The sequence below is a fragment of the Canis aureus genome, chromosome 13, assembly GCF_053574225.1.
Source record: "Canis aureus isolate CA01 chromosome 13, VMU_Caureus_v.1.0, whole genome shotgun sequence".
Taxonomy (NCBI): domain Eukaryota; kingdom Metazoa; phylum Chordata; class Mammalia; order Carnivora; family Canidae; genus Canis; species Canis aureus.
The window spans coordinates 39,926,891-39,948,284 of NC_135623.1; the positions used below are offsets into that span (position 1 = coordinate 39,926,891).

Genomic DNA, 21,394 nt, shown 5'->3' on the forward strand with positions numbered 1-21,394 from the left:
GTGTCTTTCACTCTTCATTCACTTTCCTAATTCGTTCAACTAATGTCATCCAGTACTCGTTCTGTAAAGACGTTCTGCTTGGTTCTTGCCTTCAAAACACTAACTGTTGCAAATGGAAAGATGTTTTTCTTTATGGCTGAGTAGTATTCCATTGTGTATTGTGTGCTGTGTGTGTGTGCGTATCACAGTGTCTTTATCCATTCATAAGTGGACACTTAGGTTGTTTCCATATTTTAGCTACTGTAAATACGGCTGCAATGAACATAAGGGTACAGATATCTTTTCGCATTAGTGTTTTCATTTTCTTAAGACAAACACCTACAAGTGAAATTGATGTATCATATGGTAGCTCTGTTTTTAATGTTTTGAGGAACCTCCATACTGTTTTCCATAGTGGCTGCACCGATTTACATTCCTACCATCAGCCCCTTTCTCCACATCCTTGCTAACACTTGTTATTTCTTGTGTTGTTGGTTTTAGCCATTCTGACAGGTATGAGGTTATAGCTCACTGTGGTTTTGATTTGCATTTCCCTGATGATGAGTGATGCTGAGCACCTATTGTATCCCCGTTGGCCATTTGTATGCCTTCTTTGGAAAAATGTCTTTTCAGACCCTCTGCCCATTTTTTAAACAGATTATTTTTTTTGTTATTGAGTTGTTTCAGTTCTTTACATATTTTGGATATTAATCTCTTATTAGATATATAATTTGCAAATATCTTGCCATTTGCAATAACATAAGTGAACTAAGTCAGAGAAAGACAAATACCATATGACTTCCATTATATGTGCAATCTAAAAAACAAAACAAAGAAACAAAACAAAACTCACAGACACAGAGAACGGATTGGTGGCTGCCACAGGGGAGGGGGATGGGCTAAAAGGGCGGGAGGAATCAAGAGGTACAAACTTACTGTTATAAATAAGTCATGGGGATATTATGTACTGCATGGCTACTATAGTCAGTAATATTGGACTGCATATTTGAAAGTTGCCAAGAAAGCAGAATGTTCTGCTTTCTTATCATAAGAAAAATATTTTTCTATAACTCCGTGTCAGGATGTATAGTAAATATTCTTATTGTGGCAATCACTTTATAATTTATACAAATATCGAGTCATTATGTTGTACACCTGGAACTAATAAATTTTTTTTGTCAATTACATTTTAATAAAAAAACTTACTGTCATGTTGTGTCACTGGGTACCTAAATAAAAATGTGCAATAGAATCTGCCAAGTGTTATGTTAGAAGTAAGAACAAAGTGCTTTTCTGCATTAAATTTCATATTTAGATTCATTCTATAATTTAAGCTTGTGTTATTCTAGAAATAAAGGATTTGTTTCATGAATGTGCTTTCAGTTTTTTCTACTCGCTCATGTTCATTCATGTTCACTGCTTTATATAGCATCATATTGCAAAATACAATACAAAATTTAAACTACCATAAAATTTGTTGCAAAGTCAAATATCCATCCTATTGATGAATGTTTGGGTAATTTTAATTTTTTTGCAATGCTACAATGCTGTTCTCATGGACACCTGATGCGTGTGAAATGCTCCTAAATTGTGGTTTTAACTTGGCATTTCCCTGACTGCCAATGAAGTTGAGCATCTTTCATTTGTTCATTGACCATTTGGGGTTCTAGAAATTCTTTTATACTTTATTTCCATAAAATATACTACAGGACTATCCCTTCAACACACCTTCAATGAGTATTGCAGACCCTACTTACCAGGGCAAAGTACTTTGGTTATCTCACATTAATATCTTTCAAGTTCGCTCCCTGAAGCCCAGTTTTACAAGGGAGTGGTTCTGAAAATAGCTGTTTTTCTGTAGACCCAATGTTTGTGATGTATTTAGTGGGCCCACTGAGTTATAACACTCCCCTAAATCTCACTATGGGGGTCTGGTTTGCCTTAATTTCCCTAAGAAGGAGATCCCAGCTCTGCTTTGCTGGAGCATTGCCAAGTCTCACCATTCCTCTTCTTGGGGGTCTAGAGACTCTCCACGAGCTCCTGAATTGCTGGCTGAGGTTCTGCTCTTAAAAAAAAAAAAAAAATTTTGCAAGTATGATATTAGTTCCCTGCTATTTTGAAATGTCACCTGTGCCTGGAGACTTTTGCTGACACGATTGACCCCCTTAGGTATCAGCTCTGAGTGCAATCACATTTTTTATTCCTCCCCTTTGAATATTAACTTGGACCACTGGCCAGCATGTATGGGGGTCAGAGCCACAGCCAAATCATGTCCCTGAGCCTGGTTTCAGACTCCATTTCCTCCCCACCAGCCAGACTGAGGTCCCGCATGCCCTGAGGCTGACCATCTAGAGTATGACAATCTGTCCTTTTTCCTCAGTTATTAATGTCCCAATTAAATGTAATTGCTATTGATTTGTTCTTTTAAGCAAATAGAACTTATTTTGCTTCTGTGAAAGCTCCTTCTTCCAGGCCAGAAAATGGTGGGTAAGTCACAAATCTGTAAGAGAGAAAATGTTACTTGAATCCCTCATATCCTGTCTCCTCATGCGACTTATTTTTTTTTCTGTCTGGGACTCAAACATTTCAATCCAAGTTAGATACTTATTTAAAATAATTTGGGTGGGGGGAATGCCGAGGGTGCCTCGATGGGTCATTTGGTTAAGTGCCCAACTCTTGGTTTTGGCTCAGGTCATGAAATTGGGGTTGCAGGATCAAGGGCTGTGCTCAGCACAGAATCTGCTTGAGACTGTCTCTCCTTCTCCTTCTGTCTCTCCCCTACCCCTGCCTGAACTCACAAACACCATCTCTGTCAAATAAATAAATAAATAAATAAATAAATAAATAAATAATATCTTTTAAAAAATAAAATAAAATCATTTTGGGGATGCTAGGCAAGAATGACTATTTAAATTGCAGCAAGAAGATAATCAAGTCTGATATTTCAATAGATTTCCATATTTTGGGTCAACGTTTTTCTTCTAATTTGGGTATGTGAAAGTACTGTGGCATTTAGTTTATAAAATAGGCCATTCACTAAGACAGTCATGTAGACAGAAAGTCCTGTGGAACATAACAGCTCGAGGAAGCAAGTGACTTTCTGCCAAGCTCACTGCAGGCACCCAAACATGGCCCAGTTCTGCACCAGAGAAGAAATAATAATTCTCTAACCCTGTGCCTCCTTCTTCTGTTATTATGCACAAAACTGTACCCCCAACTGCTCCCCTGCACTCCTTTTCCCCCACCCCTGCATTTCCGGGGCATGACCATACTGTTTGGTTTAATTTGTTTAAAAATACATCAGGCATATTCTAAAACTCTGAGAAAGGAAAAATACTGTTCCTTAAGAAATATTATTTTCTGTTGTGACTTGGAACAAATCATTTGCAAACTCAAAGTGTTTTTCATAATATATCTTAGAGAAAAAAATCAAGTTGCATTTTAGGAAGCATTTCAGAGAGAATTTTATCACCACAAATCATTAGTCATATTTTATTGCTTGGATAGTACAAATGAATAAGAAGTATTTGTTCCTATAAACACATGAGAACATATTGCAAAAATGTTGATTTTTAACTTGATTGCTCAACCCTAAAATGGGAGGGTTAGGTACATCTTTGAATTCTAGAAGTTTGGACAATGTGCTAAAAGGCATGAAAAGATGAATGCTGGTTTTTTGGGTTTTTTTTTTTTTTTGGCTCTTTTTTTCTTTTTTAAAGCTTATTTATTTATTTTTAGTAATCTCTACCCCCAACATGGGACTTGAACTCATAATCCTGAGATCAAGAGTCGCATGCTCTTTCTACTGAGCCAGCCAGATGTCCCAAGGTGAATCGTTTTTAAAAAGCAAGTTCTGGAAGATTGAAAAATCTTTCTTCAGTTATTTTGCTATTCACTGGGTCGCCCTTATGTATGTAGCTACGAAGCTGTTGAGTGGTTATCGTCCTGACTACTGTTCCAATTCACCGTTTCCACAGAAAGGTGATGTTTCTTAAGTAGGGAGAATGGGATACGCAACTCACTCTGCCGAGCCTCCTGTCATACATACAGAAAAACGTGTATCCTCGGCTGGAAGGGGGACATCAATTTTATATATTGATCAAAATCTAGTAGCACACTGTGAAAATTCATGGAACACCACTGTGCCATGCACCCAGCTGCAGATACTGCCTTGGGTCTGCCTTAAAAACACAGCTTTCCCTGGGACACCTGGCTGGCTCAGTCAGTAGAGAATGTAATTCTCAATCAATCTCAGGGTTGTGAGTTCAAGACCCATGCTGGGTGTGGAGCCCACTTTAAAAAAAAATTTTTTTTTTAAGCCAAAACAACAAAAACAACAACAAAAACACAGCTTTCCCTAGGTAAGGAGCACTGAGCTACATTTGTGGAGGAGGGTCTTGGGCTTGAGCAGGGCAGTGTTTGCAAAGTGTCATGGAAAACAGGTAAGTGTTACATGTGCATTCAGGTGGTTGCAGCAGTAACTAAAATAAAACCACATGATTCTTTTTTTTCAGTTCTCTTTAATCTTGAGCATATCAAAGACAATATGTCAGCTTGGTCCTCCTGAGGTTTTATCACCTCTCTTCTAAGGAGTGACACCCACAAAAGGAGCAAGGAGGTCTTAGATTCCGAGCGTTCAGTGGGCAATCTCATCTTGTTAGATTTGAACATGATTGGTTTTATGATTGCCTTCTATTTCCCTTTTTTGAAATTCAATTTGCCAACATAGTATAACACCCAGTGCTCATCCCATCATGTGCTGCCCTTCGTGCCCATCACCCAGTTGCCCCAAGCCCCCACCCATCTCTCCTCTAGCAACTATCAGTTTCTTTCCCATAGTTAAGAGTCTCTCCCATGGTTTGGTCTCCCTCTCTGATTTCCCATTCTGTTTTTCCCTCCCGTCTCCTATGATCTTCTGTGCTGTTTCTCATATCCCTCATATGAGTGAAACTGTAGGATAATTGTCTTTCTTTCTCCGATTGACTTATTTCATTCAGCCTGATACCCTCCAGTTCCATCCATGCCCATGTAATGGTAGGTATTCGTCCTTTCTGATGGCTGAGGAATACTATTTCCTTATTTCTGACGGTTGGCCCTGGCTGCGTGGCACAGGGCCGAGGCCCAGGGCGGGGGCGCCCTCCCCTGGAGCAGGGCGAGAAGGCGGGAGGTGGTGGGAGCACACGGGCGGTCTGGCCATCACCTGAGCTCGGGAGTGACAGCCCACGGCTCTGCCAAGGTCTGTGTGTTCTAAGCAACTCAATCCAGGCAACACTCAGGAGAGGCGGTTGTACCCGGGCAGGAACGTCAGCAGGCAGCGAGGATTTGGGCCCTCGCAGGTGCCTGCACAGGGGCCTGTTACAATTTTCTGCTTTGCGCTCATGGATAAAATGCCCCCGGTTGGGGGGGTGGGGGGTGGGCAGAGTAAGTCGTTCATTGTGGTGTCCCAGCACTGGGTATAGTACCTGTGACTTAAAACTATTCAACGTGGGGATCCCTGGGTGGCTCAGCGGTTTAGCACCCGCCTTTGGCCCAGCATGTGATCCCGGGGTCCTGGATCGAGCCCCACGTTAGGTTCCCTGCATGGAGCCTGCTTCTCCCTCTGCCTGTGTCTCTGCCTCTCTCTCTCTCTCTCTCTCTCTCTCTGTCTCTGTCTCTCATGAATAAATAAAATCTTAAAAAAAAAAAAAAACTATTCAACGTGCCTTTTGAGGAAACAGGAAAGAAAGGAAGGTAAAAGGAGGGGAGGAGGGAGGAGGAGTCAAAGTGAGAAGATGGAGAGGATGGGGTGTTTCGCTAATCCCTTGAGAGCAGGAGGGGAGGAAAACTGAGCTGAGAAAACTCTGGGGATGGAGTTTGTCCTCTTCCCTAGTCCTGAACACAAACAAGCCTCCGGGGAAATGGAGCATAGCTTTTGTGGATGCAGAACAGTAGAGCTCTAAAATAGCCCAAGAGTCACCCATGGAAGGACAGCCCTACTGGGGTCCTAACAGCAAATTTCCAGGCTTTGCTGTGATCTCCGAAGCAGAGAGCGAAAAAACTGTGCAGTGCTTTTTTTTTTTTCACTTGCAGTGAGAAGTCACACCGAATGTGTACAGGCTGCTTTGTCATTTAACCTCAGAAAATAAAGATAGTACTCAGTTCTAGATCCTTTGGAAGCACAATGTATGGTACAGCTGTAACATAAACTGCTCAGCCGTCACAAGGTTGTCACATTCATGGGGCCTTTCCATTTGTCCGCTGTAATGAATGTGTTTGTCAACCTATCTTTTCATAACTGTGACTATCTCTTTAGGTTAAATTCCCAGAGGGAATTGTAGGGTAAAGTACATGCACACGCTCTGTGTGTGTGTGTACGCGTGTGTGCAGCCAAGCTGCCCTCAGAAATGATGAAAAAACTTTCACTCCTGATGCATGAGAGCACCTGCTACCAAGTGCTTGCTGAGACCACGTTGCATGTATCTTTATCAAGTGACCGATCTGATAGCTGAAAAATAAGTTTATTACTGTTTTGATCACCTGTTGTAGCTGTTAGTACTGCACACCAAATATTTCTGACTTTCCACTCCCTGATCACACAATAGGATTGAATTTCATGGCATTTGAGGTTAGGTGGACTGTTCTGGTCACTGAGTTGTGAATACACACCATACTGTATTATCACCTGGACTGAGTATTTCGTTTCCAGTGCAAGACCCTATAGAGCTGTCTCTCACTCAGGCTATTGGTTACCAGCAATAACATTCCAAAAACTGGCCCAGTTCAAATAATTGATTAACACGGCCATGCCATTTTAATCAATTCCATGAAACAAAGCCTAAAGCTAAATCATGAAAAATATGAGCAAAAAATAAACCTTGGTTGTATTAAGCCACTGTGATTTGGGGTTGAGCATTACTGTGGTATTACCTAGACCATCATGAATGATGCATTAAACATCTTAGATCTTACTGAAATTAGGCACACTTTCCTATACTTTTTGGCCACTTATGCTTCCTTTTTTGTGACATTTCTGTTCGTGTCAGCATTTGTTAACTTTTTAAGCTTATGGTACTCAACCATACGTTTGGTCATGATTCCTACCATGCATGAAGGGAGAGTGACAAAGTCTGGATTACAACACAAAGCACAGGGCTACCACAACAGCCTTTTTAAAATTATTTTAAGTGACGTGTTTTCCTTTCAATGATAATGTCAAAACTTTAATATGAACATATTCGGATCATTCGAATGGCTGCTTTATAACTGAGGGATGCTATTTACTTTTATGACCCAAATGGTTTTGTACAGTGTCAAGTACCACTACTTGACACACAGACTAATAAATAAAGAACAAATGTGAACTCAAAACATAAATAATGCGTTTGCACCAATGAGGGACAAAATGATGTCCTGGCACAATGTCCACTTAAGATCAGAGGTGTCACAGCAGAATAAGTGGAGAAAACTGTGGGAGCACTGAATCATCACCGAGCCCTACATCAACACCAGCAGGATCAACTCAAAAGAGTCTGGCACAGCCCTCAGTACTGTTTTTATGTTGCCACTTGTCTCAGTTATGATCAGTTGCTTGCAAACAACAGAAACAGATTCTGGCTAATTCAAGCAATAAAGAATTGATTGGAATAATACAAGAAAATGCAGGATCGACAGAGAAAACCAGTCTCAGAAAGAACCAAACCAGGACAGCTCCAAGGATCTCAGTACCAGGGATTCCTGGAAGAGGACATTTTGGAGGCTGCCAGCAAAATGATTCAGCTCTGGCCACCTTCCAACTGTGTGTCTTTATGTTCTGAACTCAAATTCCTGGGTTCATTTGGGTCATGTGCTCCTCATTTGCTGGTTGGAGTGGAGCAGGGAAGTCCTATGGGACTTCAAAATGCTCAAGTCATCCAGATATCTGATGAAAATAGAAGGTTATATGATCTCAAAGTAAGTGTGAGATGTCAGGGGTCATTCCTAGAGGGCTTGAGGGATTTACTCCCCCCCGGTCAGGGGAGTGCATGAAGTCTCTTCCTTAATTTATTTCTTCTTCTTTTCTTTTAAGTAGGCTCCACGCCCAGCGTTGGAGTCCAGCGTGGGGCTTGAACTCACGACTCTGAGAGCAAGACCCTGAGATCAAGACCTGAACAGCTGAAATCAAAAAGTCTGTCACTTAATTGACTGAGCCCCTCCACCCACCAGGTGCTCCAAAGCCTCTTCCTTACAAAGGCTTTTCCTTGTAAAGGAAAGGAAACAAATGAAAATCCAGGGAGGGATTCAGGAAGAACATAAATTACAAAAGAATAACCTGTTGACCTCAGGAGAATGAAAAAAGGACATGCTCCTTGGTGAAATGGATGGTGGAAAGGGGGGGTGGATAGGCCTGTTTCTGGCTAGATGGGGCTTCATGAGGTCCTGTGTTGGAGTCACATTCAAAGAAACAGACCTCCAGGAAAATAAAATCAAATGAAATGTAATTCTTTGCTTAGTTTTTTCATAAAATATTGAAGTTGGGGTATATTTTTAATATAAAGCAAAACTCTTTAAAATACACTTCAGACACCCTCTTATCACTGAGTTCTCTTGCGTGCTCTGCAGTGGCTTCCCCCAAATTCACGTTCTCCGCTGTCTCTCTCTGTTTCAGAAAGTTCTCCTGACACTTTTCCTCCATTTGCACCTCGGTTCACTATTATGGATATCAACCAAGCCTTCTTGGATTTTTTAGTTTTCTTACTTTACCCTATTTCCTCAACAAAGAAGCACCTAGGCAGTGACCTAGAAACCAGTAGAGGGGGAGGCCAAAAAATGGGTGAGCCCTATAATTTAATAATTTCCCTGTAACATGAACTGTAGGTCACCAATATTTTTCATTTTTCTTTAACTCAAAATATTTGGTAATTTCCCTCATGACTTCCTTTTTTTTTGCGCCACGGGTTATTTAGAAGTGTGTTGTTTAATCTGAAACTAATATAACATTGTATGTTAATTATGCTGAAATTAAAATTAAAAGAGAAAAACTTTTTTATTTTTATTTATTTTTAAAGATTTTATTTATTTATTCATGAGAGACACAGAGAGAGAGACAGAGACACAGGCAGAGGGAGAAACAGCCTCCATGCAGGGAGCCCGATGTGGGACTTGATCCCAGGATCTGGGATCACGCCCTGAGCCAAAGGCAGACGCTCAACCGCTAAGCCACCCAGGCGTCCCGAGACAAACTTTTTAAAATTAAAATAAATTTAAAGGGATCCCTGGGTGGCGCAGTGGTTTAGCGCCTGCCTTTGGCCCAGGGCGCCATCCTGGAGACCCGGGATCGAATCCCACGTCAGGCTCCTGGTGCATGGAGCCTGCTTCTCCCTCTGCCTGTGTCTCTGCCTCTCTCTCTCTCTCTCTCTCTCTCTCTCTGTGACTATCATAAATAAAAAATAAATAAATAAAATAAAATAAAATAAATTTAAAAAGAAGTGTGTTGTTTAATTTCCAAATATTTAAGGCTTCTCCAGATATCTTTCTGTTACTAATGTCTGGTTTATTTCTGCTATAGCTGAAAAGCATATTTTTATATTCTCTTTTGGTGAGCATTTTACAAAGTCAATTCAGTTGATCTTTAAATAAGTGCAGCTTACCTTCAAATAATATTATATCCTATAACAATATGCTCCTGATTTGTGCCTCCCATCTTTTGTGCTACCATGGTGCTAACATTTTACTTTACGTGTGCTGTATACAATTCTCTGGTGTTACTATTTTTGCTTTAATAAATCACCAGCCATTTTAGAAAAAAATAGAGCTTAAAATTTTTTCATAATTTACCTTCATTTATGTCATTTCTAGCCCTATTGCTCTGTGCAGATCCAAGTTCCTGTCTGATATAATATCGCTTAAGAAATTCCTTTAAGATTCCCGAGTGTGCAGGACCGCTTATAATTCATTCTTTCAGTGTTTGTTTGTTGAAAAAAGTCTTCATTTATCTTTCATTTTTGAAAGATATTTTTGACCGTTTTGTTCTCCTGGTAAAGATGACACCCTCCCGCCCTCTGGCTTGCACAGCTTCTGACAAGAAGACTGCTGTAATTCTTTGATCCTCTGTAACCTGTCTTTTTTCTCTGGCTGCCTTAGAGATTTCTCTTTATCCTTGGTTTTCAGTAGTTGAGTAGGATGTGTCTAGGTGCTGGTTTTGTTTTGTTTGAGGAACAGCTGCCTCTTACAGTGATGCTTTTCAAACTGTTAGTGTGCATATGCATCGCCCAGGGATCCTGTTAAAATACAGACTTGATTCCATAGGCCTGTGACTTGGCTTGAGTGTCTGCATTTCTTCTTCTCCTTCTCCTTCTTCAGATTTTTATTTTTTTATTTGAGAGAGAGCCATCAAGAGAGAGTATGAGTTGGGGGAGAAGGAGAGAGAAGCAGACTCCCCACTGAGCAGGGAGCCTGATGCAGGGCTGATCCCAGGACTCTGGGATCATGACCTGAGCTGAGGGAAGATGCTTGACCAAGTGAGCCAGCCAGGCTCCCCAAGTGTTTGCATTTCTAACAAGCTACCAGGTGTAGGCAGTGTAGGCAAGGCATTGGCACACTAGTGGGGTAAAAGAGAGGAGAGGAAATTATGTGGTAGCAGTTTTGGATTTTTTTGCCTCTCACTGGTCAAATTCATCCAGTGGGGTGTTAATACCCATCCCCATCCCCCACCCCCCATAGTTCTGAGTGGTTATTATCGTCCTTCAGGCAGCCACTGAGGAAGGCTTGCCTGGTCGGCCCTGGGTGGGAAAGATGCTCCCACAGCTATGGAGGCCCAGAGCCCAGGAGGCCGAAGCAGCTGTGGGTAGTAGCAAGGGAGGAAAGGGTGGGAGCCACCCCAGGAGAGAAGTGCAGCAAAGTGGGGCAAACAGCACGCTCAGCGTACTTAGCACTGTCTGAAAAAAAATTCCTCTCTTTTCAGAACCTATATGTCAATCTTCTTTTTCTGGTCATGGGAGCGTGAGCTTCATGAAAGCAGGGGTCTCTCTGCTAGAGACTGTAACGGTGGTTAGCACCTTGCAGGCAGTCATAAATGTTGCCAGATGAATACACGTAATGGGAACTGAAGAATACAAGCTTCCCAAAATAAATTGGGGGCAAGAGAGACAGAAAGAGGGGTGGAGAAAGAGACTGTCTCTATTTAACCTCATCTTCCCTTCCCTGTTGAAGTGTTGCTCCAGATAATGGGAGGCAGCCACCAAATTCAAAGAGAAACAAAAGAACCAGTTTTTTTGGCTTTCATGCTGGCCGATTATTTCAGGGATTTTCATGAATAATTTTGACAAATGCGATTTTTTGCCTGAGGCCCTGGCATTAGAAATTTAACACTCTATTGTGAGATATGGTTTCTCCTACTTATGAAAAGATTGGCCTATAGAGGGTGCTAGTTCACTTCACAAAACCAAAATAAGTGCCTAAACTTTCACTGAGTCCTGGAAAGAGTTGACAAAGCAAGCGGGGAAGCAGCTTAGCAAGAGCTAATGAAACACTTAAATTTGCCGCATTTTGCTTCACAACCAAAGTTTAAGAAAAAAAGGAAAGCAGCCTGCGAAAAGGCCAGATGCATTCAGAGACCTCCACTGGGGAAAAGACGTGACACTGTTTTTCAAAAGCAAAGAAGAAAAGCCTAGCCAGGAGAAGCATCTAGAAGAAAATATTGTATGTACTGTGAAGGAAAACCTGAGGCTGGGAGAAGTTGCAAGTCCAAGAGGTGAGGCTGGCAGGCTTCTGCCAAATTCCATCCTGCACTTCATGCCCAGAAATGAGGACTTTAAGGCCTGGTGTGAGGTGTCTGTAGACTCTGTAAATGGGATGTGTTCTTCTGACAGCTGTTGAACTAAGCACATCATTCCCGAAACTGATGCTGGTTTCAGTGCTCAGGAAGGATTAGAGGGAGGAAGAACCACTTGGGAGTTTTGAAATATGTTGTTGGTCACAGTAGACTTGGTAGGAAGCACAAGTGAGACTGGTAGGAGGGAGAAACCTCTTCAGGGTTTAGATCTGCAAAGAAATCTTCAGAGAAGGAAATGGAACCTGCCAGTTTTCTTAGGAAAACTTTTGAACCCCGTAGACAAGCAGCAATGATCAAGGCAGCTTTGATGGCCCAGAGCTAAACTCAAGGTAGAGATTCTAGCCTTCATAGTCCAGTGATCAGACGCAAATTTTCTAGGAAAAGTTGGACTCAAAAAAATCCGTAAGAGTTGTGACACATGCTTATTATGTATGGTCCTTTCAACTGGTGACTGTCCTTGCTTTTGTCAGTTCAAGGTGGATTAGTCACTTTACTGTAACGTTCAATGGCTAAACTTTAAACCAAATCAATAAAGGACAAGGAATGAGTTTGCAAAAACAATCAGCCACCTCCCTCAATTTAATTGTAAAATCAATCAAATCTGTTTTTTTGGCCCCGTGTAGGGAAAACATCTATTTTACCAGTGAACAATTTCATTGATTGAGTGATTCACTTGGAAGACCTAACTACAGTCTAAGATTTAAGTCTTAAAGAAAAAGGTTTATCTTTCAAACACATTTTTTTTCAAGCTTCTGAAGTCAGCTTCTTTTCCCCTAAGGACTTACTCCATCTCAGATGTGCTTCTAACCTTTCTTTTGTGGTTATTTTTAATCATTAGCCATGTATTCAAGGTAGAAAATCTATTTAAATGCTTCAAAGTCCGTGTAAGCCCACAAGCCTAAATACCAGCAAGTAAGGATGGAGAAGTACCAGTTATGGAGGTCCTACTGGGAGCCACTGTGTACTTTATCTTATTTTGAGCTCAAAACAACTAAATGAGAGAAGTACCATTTGCTTCGTGCCATGGTCATCGGTAAGCATTCAAGACCACAGACTGGGCAGGTAATGGAAATGAGCGAAGAAGCAGGTGAATTAAGAAGACTTGTTGCTCTTTGCAGAGACGCAAACAATGTTTCTGGCTCCTATTTTTCAAGGGAAGCTAGAATATTTATGTGAGTCTCCTGATTTTTAAAAACGGTGGTTACTAATTAAAAGAAATATTTCTGATACTGTGTGGATCAGATAAAGGAAATCTGGGGCTGAATCTGGCCCAGGAACTGCCATTTGGTTGTCTGGTGGTGGGGTAAAATATAAGGCTTGGGAAGGTGACAGGAAAGTGCTTCCCAGAGTCCAAGATTTTGATCAGTGAGGGACAAGCTCAACTAATCACTTTTGAGGCAAAAAGCAAGAATTTGATGGGGTCTATGTCTGGCTTTGTGATAGGTAAACAAGGGGGAGCTTCATGATCCTTACGGAAGTCAGGTGGAGAGGGCTGTTTCTTGCAGTAAGCCATTCTCCTGACACAAAAGAGTCTTTCTTCACCTTCAAGTAAAACTCAACATAGTCCAAACATAAGCATGAGATGGACAAAGGCTGAGGGTAAGATCATCAGACCCAAACTCAGTCAGTCCAAGGTCAACATTCCCCACAGGAAAAGAGGGAAGGAAGGAAGCTAAGACAATTTTAGTTCCTTGTGCAAAGGGGCAAGCCGTTGTAAATTCAGGACTGCTGGCCCCTGGGGGAACAGAGAAGCTGTCAAGGTTTGCTGGGGGCAGAAATGTGAGGAGTGACATCAGCTCCGCCAAAGTCCTATGAGCAGGCGCAGAACTGGCAGGTCATAGATCACTGGTCTCTGGTCCCCCAAATCCCTGGAAATGATTGGGAGCCACCTCAGAATCAAGAAGCCCAGAGAAAATGTGGGATAAAAAGACTCCTTGGGCTTCATTCACAGCCATCTCCATGGCTGTCTTGAGCCATCAAGTAACACTCCCCCAAATTCCAGGAATTAGTGACAGTGGCTTGAGCAAGGCAATAGTTTTTCTTTTCATTACCATTACCTTGTACCCTCACTCTGTCTCAGGTTCAGGTGACCTAGGAGATTACGTTTGCTGTGTTATGTTTGTATAAATGGTCACACTCTTTGTATGCAAGTTGGCCACTGGGAATGACTCTTAAATTAACTTTTATTTCATCAGATCCTCCTCCTGTTTGACTTGATTTCATCCCAACCATTCAACTCAGGATTTATTGTCCTTGTCTTACGTTCTCAAGAATGGAGAACTGTCTTTGAAGTAGACATGAAAAGTGTCACCCCAAATAGACTACCCATATATCATTGGGAGTTTAAAAAAACAAACACAACAAAAATGCTCTCCAGTGTTCCAAGCATCCTAGGAGGTCTTCCCATTGTTTAAGCGAGTATAAATTGCTGTCATTCTAGTAAATAAGCTAACATCTGCTGTCCGGCTGGCAAAGGCCATTCTTAAAATCCGAGTACAGGGATCCCTGGGTGGCACAGCGGTTTGGCGCCTGCCTTTGGCCCAGAGCGCGATCCTGGAGACCTGGGATCGAATCCCACATCAGGTTCCCGGTGCATGGAGCCTGCTTCTCCCTCTGCCTATGTCTCTGCCTCTCTCTCTCTCTCTCTGTGACTATCATAAATAAATAAAAATTAAAAAAAAAAATCCGAGTACACCCTCAACTAGAGTCATTAATGTCCAGGACAGCTCTGTCTCATAGTAATATAATGCAAAACACATGTCATTTTAAATGTAGTATGTTGTAGTAGTAGCCATGTTAAAAAACAAAAAAAGGTAGAAACCAGTGAAATTAAATGATCAATTTCACTTCAATTAGCCAAGTATATAAAAATATTATCATTCCAGCAGGTAATCAATATGAAAATTATTAATGAGATATTTTACATTCTTTTTTTTCTCATATTAAGTCTCTAGTGTGTATTTTACATTTATGGCACATCTCGATTAAGTTTTGTAACTGAAGGGAATCAGGACACGGCACCCCAAACTATGCCACTATGGTATAAGGATTATTTTGAAATAAAGGGGGTTGGGCATCAACAGATACTGGAAGGATTCTCTGCTCTTCTTTATCTGCCTAAAAGCCAAGGCACACATTTCCTTTTGTAAAGATGATCCCCTCCCTGTGCCAGGAAGGGAAGAGCTACTGTTAGTCACCGGAGATATGGAGATGAATTTGCAACAACAGGCCTTACTAAGATAACACTTATCTTCCATCAGTTCCCCCATATATTTGCTAGTCATTTCTCTATGACTTATCATCCCTTCAAGTCCAAAACCCTTTCCTCTGTTAAAATGGTATATGAGCCTCCAAGGCTAACCCCTTCTTTAAGATTCACTTCCTTTTATGAACTCCTGGGCACATAAATCATAATACAAATTCTATTGCCTTTTTATATTGCTAACCTGGCTTTTGTTAATTTATTTTGCAGGTCCCCCGTTACTGAACCTAAGAAGATGAAGATTTTATTTTTCAAGCACCCAATAGCCACATATGGCTGCAGTCGACAGTATTGGGCAGAGCAGGCCAAGGAGAATGATATGTAGTATTGTTCTAATCTATAACTTATTTCCAATCTATAATCTTTTTTTCTTATATAAAAACTATTCTTGTCAGGACTTCCCATGGATGCAGAAATTCAGTATCAACAACATTGCATTTTAGCAACTGGTAACAATGAATAGCTTAATTGAGGCTATAATATCTCACTTTTACATTCTTAGATGTTCTAGAGAATGAGAAAAAGGTCAATCCTTTCTTAGATTCCTTCATATTTTGGTCCTGGAAAAGCTGTTATTAATAGCTTACCAAAATGAAAAAAAAACGTTAGTCTTAATTTAAAAATTATACGTGGTTTTAATTTAAAGACAAATAAAACAAGACTAATTCAAAGTAAGGATCAGATGCATACCTTGCTGGGATTTTCTATTATGTAATCAACTGTGGTTTCTAGCAGTGCTTTACTCTGGATCCAAGGTAGACAAACTCTTCAGAGCCCAAATAAAATAACCACATGTTCTGAAGTTAATTTAAAATATTCATTATTATGTTATAAATAGTATGATATTCCATCCAATGGCTTTAATTATTTCAGATCTTTGAAATAACAAATGGATTTGATTAAACTATAATTTGCTTTATTAAAATTGAATTGAGGGCATATGTTTTGGCATATCGATTATTTTTCCCAAAATGAAAGATGTTCCTTTTCTATTTCTGTATTTGTTGGTCTCATTTAAAATTTATACAAGCAGGATCCCTGGGTGGCTCAGCGGTTTAGCGCCTGCCTTCAGCCCAGGGCGTGATCCTGGAGTTCCGGGATTGAGTCCCACGTTGGGTTCCCTGGATGGAGCCTGCTTCTCCCTCTGCCTGTGTCTCTACCTCTCTATCTGTGTCTCAGGAATAAATAAATAAAAATCTTAAAAAATTTTTTTAATAAAATACAATAAAATTTATACAAGCATACAACATCTAAAATCTAAGATTAGGATTAGGTGTAAAATTGCTGTGTCCTTGTCATTTTATTCTTCCCACTATAATGTACATCAGACATAAAGGTGAATTGCCCGGCCTTTCATCCTGCTTTTCTTCCTGGCAATGCTTTGTTTCAGCACTTGTCTCCTCTGCATGAAGACTCATGCTGTGGCAGTGAAATGAAAATAATATTCCTTTTCCTTTAACTAGCCTATACCCCCAAAGAACATTGTTTTCATTGTACACTTTCTGGTGAAGGAGGAGATGAAAGTTCACCACGAATAGGCCTGGTTGGATTTATGGTGCTATCAATGAAATATTTCTGTGGTTTTTTTTTTAAAAGATATTTTTAAAATGTATTTATTTGGAGAGGGAGAGAGTGGAGGGGAGGGGCAGAGGGAGAGGTAGAGAGTGAAACCCAGCAGACTCCACAATGAGCACAGAACCTGAAACAGCTCGACCTCATGACCCTGAAACCAGACCTGAGCAGAAAGCAAGAGTCGGACACTCAACCGACTGTGCCACCCAGGTGCCCCGATCCATTAAATATTTGTAAATGAATGATCATATGAATGAGTAGATGAATGTATATAACCATAGCCCAGAATTTAACAACTGCCCACAAAACTGGTAGCAGGATCAATTCCAGGTTCCGGAAAGGCTCTGAAAGTCATCCACTGGCCTTGCCCAGTCTTTCAGGAGTACTTCATGATGACTATACTCTAGAAGATTGTACAAAGGTAAATCTGTAAAAGGTTGTGGGTGTTTTCAGCTGTTAGCACAATTTCTCAAAGGGCCTAAAGGCCTGATAAGATATTGTGCAACTCTGCACTCCTCACACTCAATCACATCACAAACACAAACTCCCTAGCAAGCTGCTATGCAGTTTAGCTGTTACCTGACCTACTTGCCTGGAAAAACTGGAACTGTCAAGAAATTGAGCATTTCCTTCGAGTGAGTCTACTGAAAGTCAAGCCAACCGCAATGTGAGGCTGCCAGCCTTTTTTCTATTCTGGCTTGATCTAAGGAGTTTTATAACCTGTAAACCACAGACCCCTACTCGAACCACGGCTTTGAAATCATGGCTGTGAACTTCTGGAAGTAATGTACCTCTTTTCTTTTTTCCATCTTTTCTGGGAAGAGCTTCTAGCGGATCTTTGAAAGAACCCCTGCTCCGAGCCAACACTCATAAACTGGGAAGAGAGGTGAAGCATTGTTATAATCAGTCAACAGAGAAGAACCCGTGGAGGCTTGGCTGCTAAGGCCCCTGCTCAGCTGCTTTGCATCAAGAGAACACACAATCCTGGCCTGGCATGTTACACATCAGCAATGGGATGGCTTTTGAAGCAGAGACCTCAGTTCACTCCATACAGAACTGTAAACCAGGGCTTTATTAACCAGAAATTTTAGCTATAAAGATCTTGCAGGAGTAGTATATCAAATGGCTGTGCCTGGGTCTCTGTGCCACAACTACACAGAGCTGGCAAATGAAGTTACAAGCATCATCTTTTGATAGAAACAGCAAAGGCGGAACTTGACCACAAGGTAACTGCTCTATCATACAGTGGAATTCGCTGCCTGTGAGGAATGGGTGAGGACACTCCTCTATAGATTAGGTTCAAAGTTTATCATGGTTATTGAACCAAAAAACCGTGGAGCAAAAAGAGCAACAGTTATATTCACTTTTTTTTATTCCAAATATTTACTGAGTTCACAAACAAGAGCAATTTCTTTCCCTGAGAAGTTTCATGTATCTGTCTTGGCCCATGTCCTGTTGATTAAAGAGGCAGAGAATGAGAACATACTTTTTCAGCAAAATTAAGTTCAGTTGCACTTTTACTCCTATAATTTAATTGATATGAAAAGTTGCATGCTTTATTCTACATTAGCTAATAAAAGAGAAAATATTGAAGGGTGAATTATAATAGTATATGATTTACTCCAGGAATGTGAGGAAGGCTCTAAGATAGAAAGTTTAGCAATGTAATTCATGTTAATTGACCAAAGGACAGAAATCACATGCTTTTCTCTTATATATGCAGAAAATAATATTTAAATCAATTGTGAACTTTTGAAAAAGTTTGGTTAGAAAAGTAGGAATAGATAAAAAGTTTCCTAACCTGATAAGGCTATCCAGTAAAACTCAGCAGCAAATTTAATATTTATTGAAGAAAGAAACATTTCCTTTAAAGTTGAGAATTAAACTAGGGTGCCTTTTCTCACTCTTATTTTCCATGTGATATTGGAAGTCTTGGCCAACAAAATAAATCAAAAGAAAGAAAAAAAATATAAAGATGGAAAGGGCAGACAATCAAGAAATTCAGTTGTCCTTCTTTACAGATGATATAAATAGTCACAGAAAACCCAAAAAAGATTTAGTAGAAAACTACTGAAAATTATTGATGGAGCTCAGCAAAGGGTCTTGCTAACCTTCCCAACTGTATTAACCTAGGGATTAACCTAACACATAGGCACAAAATGTTGGAGAAATCTTTAAAATTCTATGAAAGTAATTTTTTTAACACCTTCATGTACATGCAAATCACCTGAGGATCTTGTCTAGAAAGCAGATTCTGATTCTCTAGTTTGGGGCAGGCCTAAGAGTTGGCATTTCAGAACCTCCCATGCAAGGCTCATGCAGCTGGGCCACAGACCATACTCTGGCTAGCAAAGTACTGAAACAGAGAATAAATCAAAATATAAGGCACACTCATGTGGAGAAAACTAATCATTGTAAAGATTCTAATTCTCTCCAAAACAATATGTGATTATAATATAATTCCCAATAAAATTTGGGATTAGAGAATGTTTGTTCAATTTACATGAAAAAAAATTACATTTTTTCCCAGAAAAAAAGAAAAACGGGGGGGGGGGGGGGGAGAATTCCCTTACCATATGTTAAGATATAAAACCAAGGTAATTTAGATGCAAATTAGTAACAACACAGGAACAGATAATAAAATAACAGAATAGAATAGAGTCCAAAAACAAACCCCAGGATCTTAATCTGTGAGAGGTGACATCAAAACTTATTTGGGAAAAACAAAAACAAAAACACAACAACTTAGTCGGGAGAAGATAAATTGTTTAGTAAATGGTATGAAAAAAACCTGGCTTGCCAAATGGAGAAAACCAAAATTGAATACTACCTCACACACACACACACACACACACACACACACACAGCAAAAGACCTGCAATGGTCTATGTTTCTGGTTGGAATTGATCTAGGCCTTCTGATCCAGAGCCAAGAGCAGGGGCAAGACAAACCCTTTCAGGCAAGTTAGCTCCCCACAAGAACATATGAGATTTGCCACTTAACCTCCTTCATTTACTTTCTTTTGGCATCAGAACTTGTGGAAATTCCTCTGAGGTACTCACAATAAATCAATCCTTGGGTATGGTCTCAGTATACGATATTTTGAGTTTTCAAGATTTTTTTTATCTTCGTAAATATTTTATTGTGAAGTTGGAAAAAGCCACATTAGGAGCTGCTAGCCAGATGCAGGTTTAACTACACTCAGTGTCTTGATTATTGAGCCTAACACATTAGTACTTTGCCCCAACTTTGTATTGTCCTCAGATTTGATTTTCATCTCTTCTTGGTTTTCATTCAAGTTCATACTAAAAATATTTGAATAGATCAGGGTTGGGGAGAAAGGTCTCAGACAAATAGTTAAGAGATTTTCCTCAAAGCTGATATGGATCCATTGATTAATCAACAATGTGTGGAGTAAAACAACTTTCTTGTATCTCTACTCTGTCTATAGCTGAGGCCACTTGACTTGCACCAGTGGGTTTGGCCTCCCCATATGTATAAGAACAATCTTAGGAATTTGAAGATCCCCAGACTGAAACTAGAAGTCAGCACTGGGTCACGTTTTCTCCTAGTAAACTCCTAGTAGTGGCCCTCACTCAAGGTGTAACACACAACTAGGTTTCTGCTATGTGGCCTATTCTTAAATTACTGCCTTGATAAACTGCTTTTAAATTCCTCTTATTCTATGATTGGAGACCTTCTATTTTATCTATGTATATATCTATCTATCTATCTATCTATCATCTATCTATCTGTTTAGTTTAAGTAGGCTCCACACCCAGTGTAGAGCCCAACATGAACGTGAAGCTTGACCTCATGATTCTGAGATCAAGAGTCAGATGCTTAACTGACTGTGCCACCCACCCAGGTGCCCTAAGATCTTCTATGTAAAAAAAAAAAAAAAAAAAAAAAAAGTCAAATTTGAGATCTTTTCATCTACTTTCCCTAAATCCCCATACAAAGATGCCCCCCTCAACCCCTTGGTCCTAAACTCCAATATAAAAATGGGAACCCTGTAACCTGTGAATTTTTTGGTGGTGCCAGCTCTTGCCTGCTTCAGTTGAATTTCATTTTCATTGCACCTGATTCCCATGCACCATCCATCTTTTAGTATGCCTCACCATGTGCATTGGACGCTTGTCAACCTCCTCCATGCTGATTGCTTGCCTGTGCCATCACCAGCTTATTACCTGTCATAGTACCTTTATTTTTTTAAGTTTATTTCGTTTTTTTAGTAATCTCTGTACCCAATGTGGGGCTCAAACTCATAACCCCAAGATCAAGAGTCACATGCTTTTCGAGCTGAGCCAGCCAGATGCCGCTATCATAGCATCCTTAAAATGTCATGACCTGCTGACCAGTCTTGTCTTCCTCCAGCATTTTGTCTTTTCTCCCAATATTTTCCCATCTTGGTGAGCAAGATATTATAAGCGATTTTACCTACTGTTTGCTGAAATCAAGTATTTGATGCCTATGACTTTCTCTGATATGTAATCTACTAATTCTATCAAAAAAATAAAAGATTTTAGTTTGGCACACTTGATCTCAGAGAATCCAAAGTAGATCCTACTGTTTGCCATTCCTTTCTCTGAATGCTTCATATAAATGTTCCATACTCTGGGATGACTTCTATATGAATATGGAGATTTGAATATCAGTCTTCAGCAAAATTCTGGACAACAAAACCACCAATTTATAGTCATCAATGTATAAACAATAGGAAAATATACTATCTCATTTAACAAGAAATCCTGGGGTAGCTTAGCTATTAGCTGATTGATTCAGTGACTCAG

At 40.2% G+C, this 21,394-nt stretch overlaps 1 long non-coding RNA gene across 2 annotated transcripts in view; it reads left to right on the plus strand.

The window, feature by feature from the left end:
* LOC144282309 (uncharacterized) overlaps nt 1–8,435 on the plus strand; it is a 43,975-nt gene extending 35,540 nt beyond the window's left edge. The window contains exon 4 of one of the 2 annotated variants that reach the window (XR_013350721.1): nt 8,024–8,435. This is a non-coding gene — a long non-coding RNA (uncharacterized LOC144282309). The remainder of the gene's footprint in view (nt 1–8,023) is intronic. The other variant, XR_013350720.1, reaches the window with a different exon arrangement.
* Nucleotides 8,436–21,394: the final 12,959 nt, after the last annotated feature.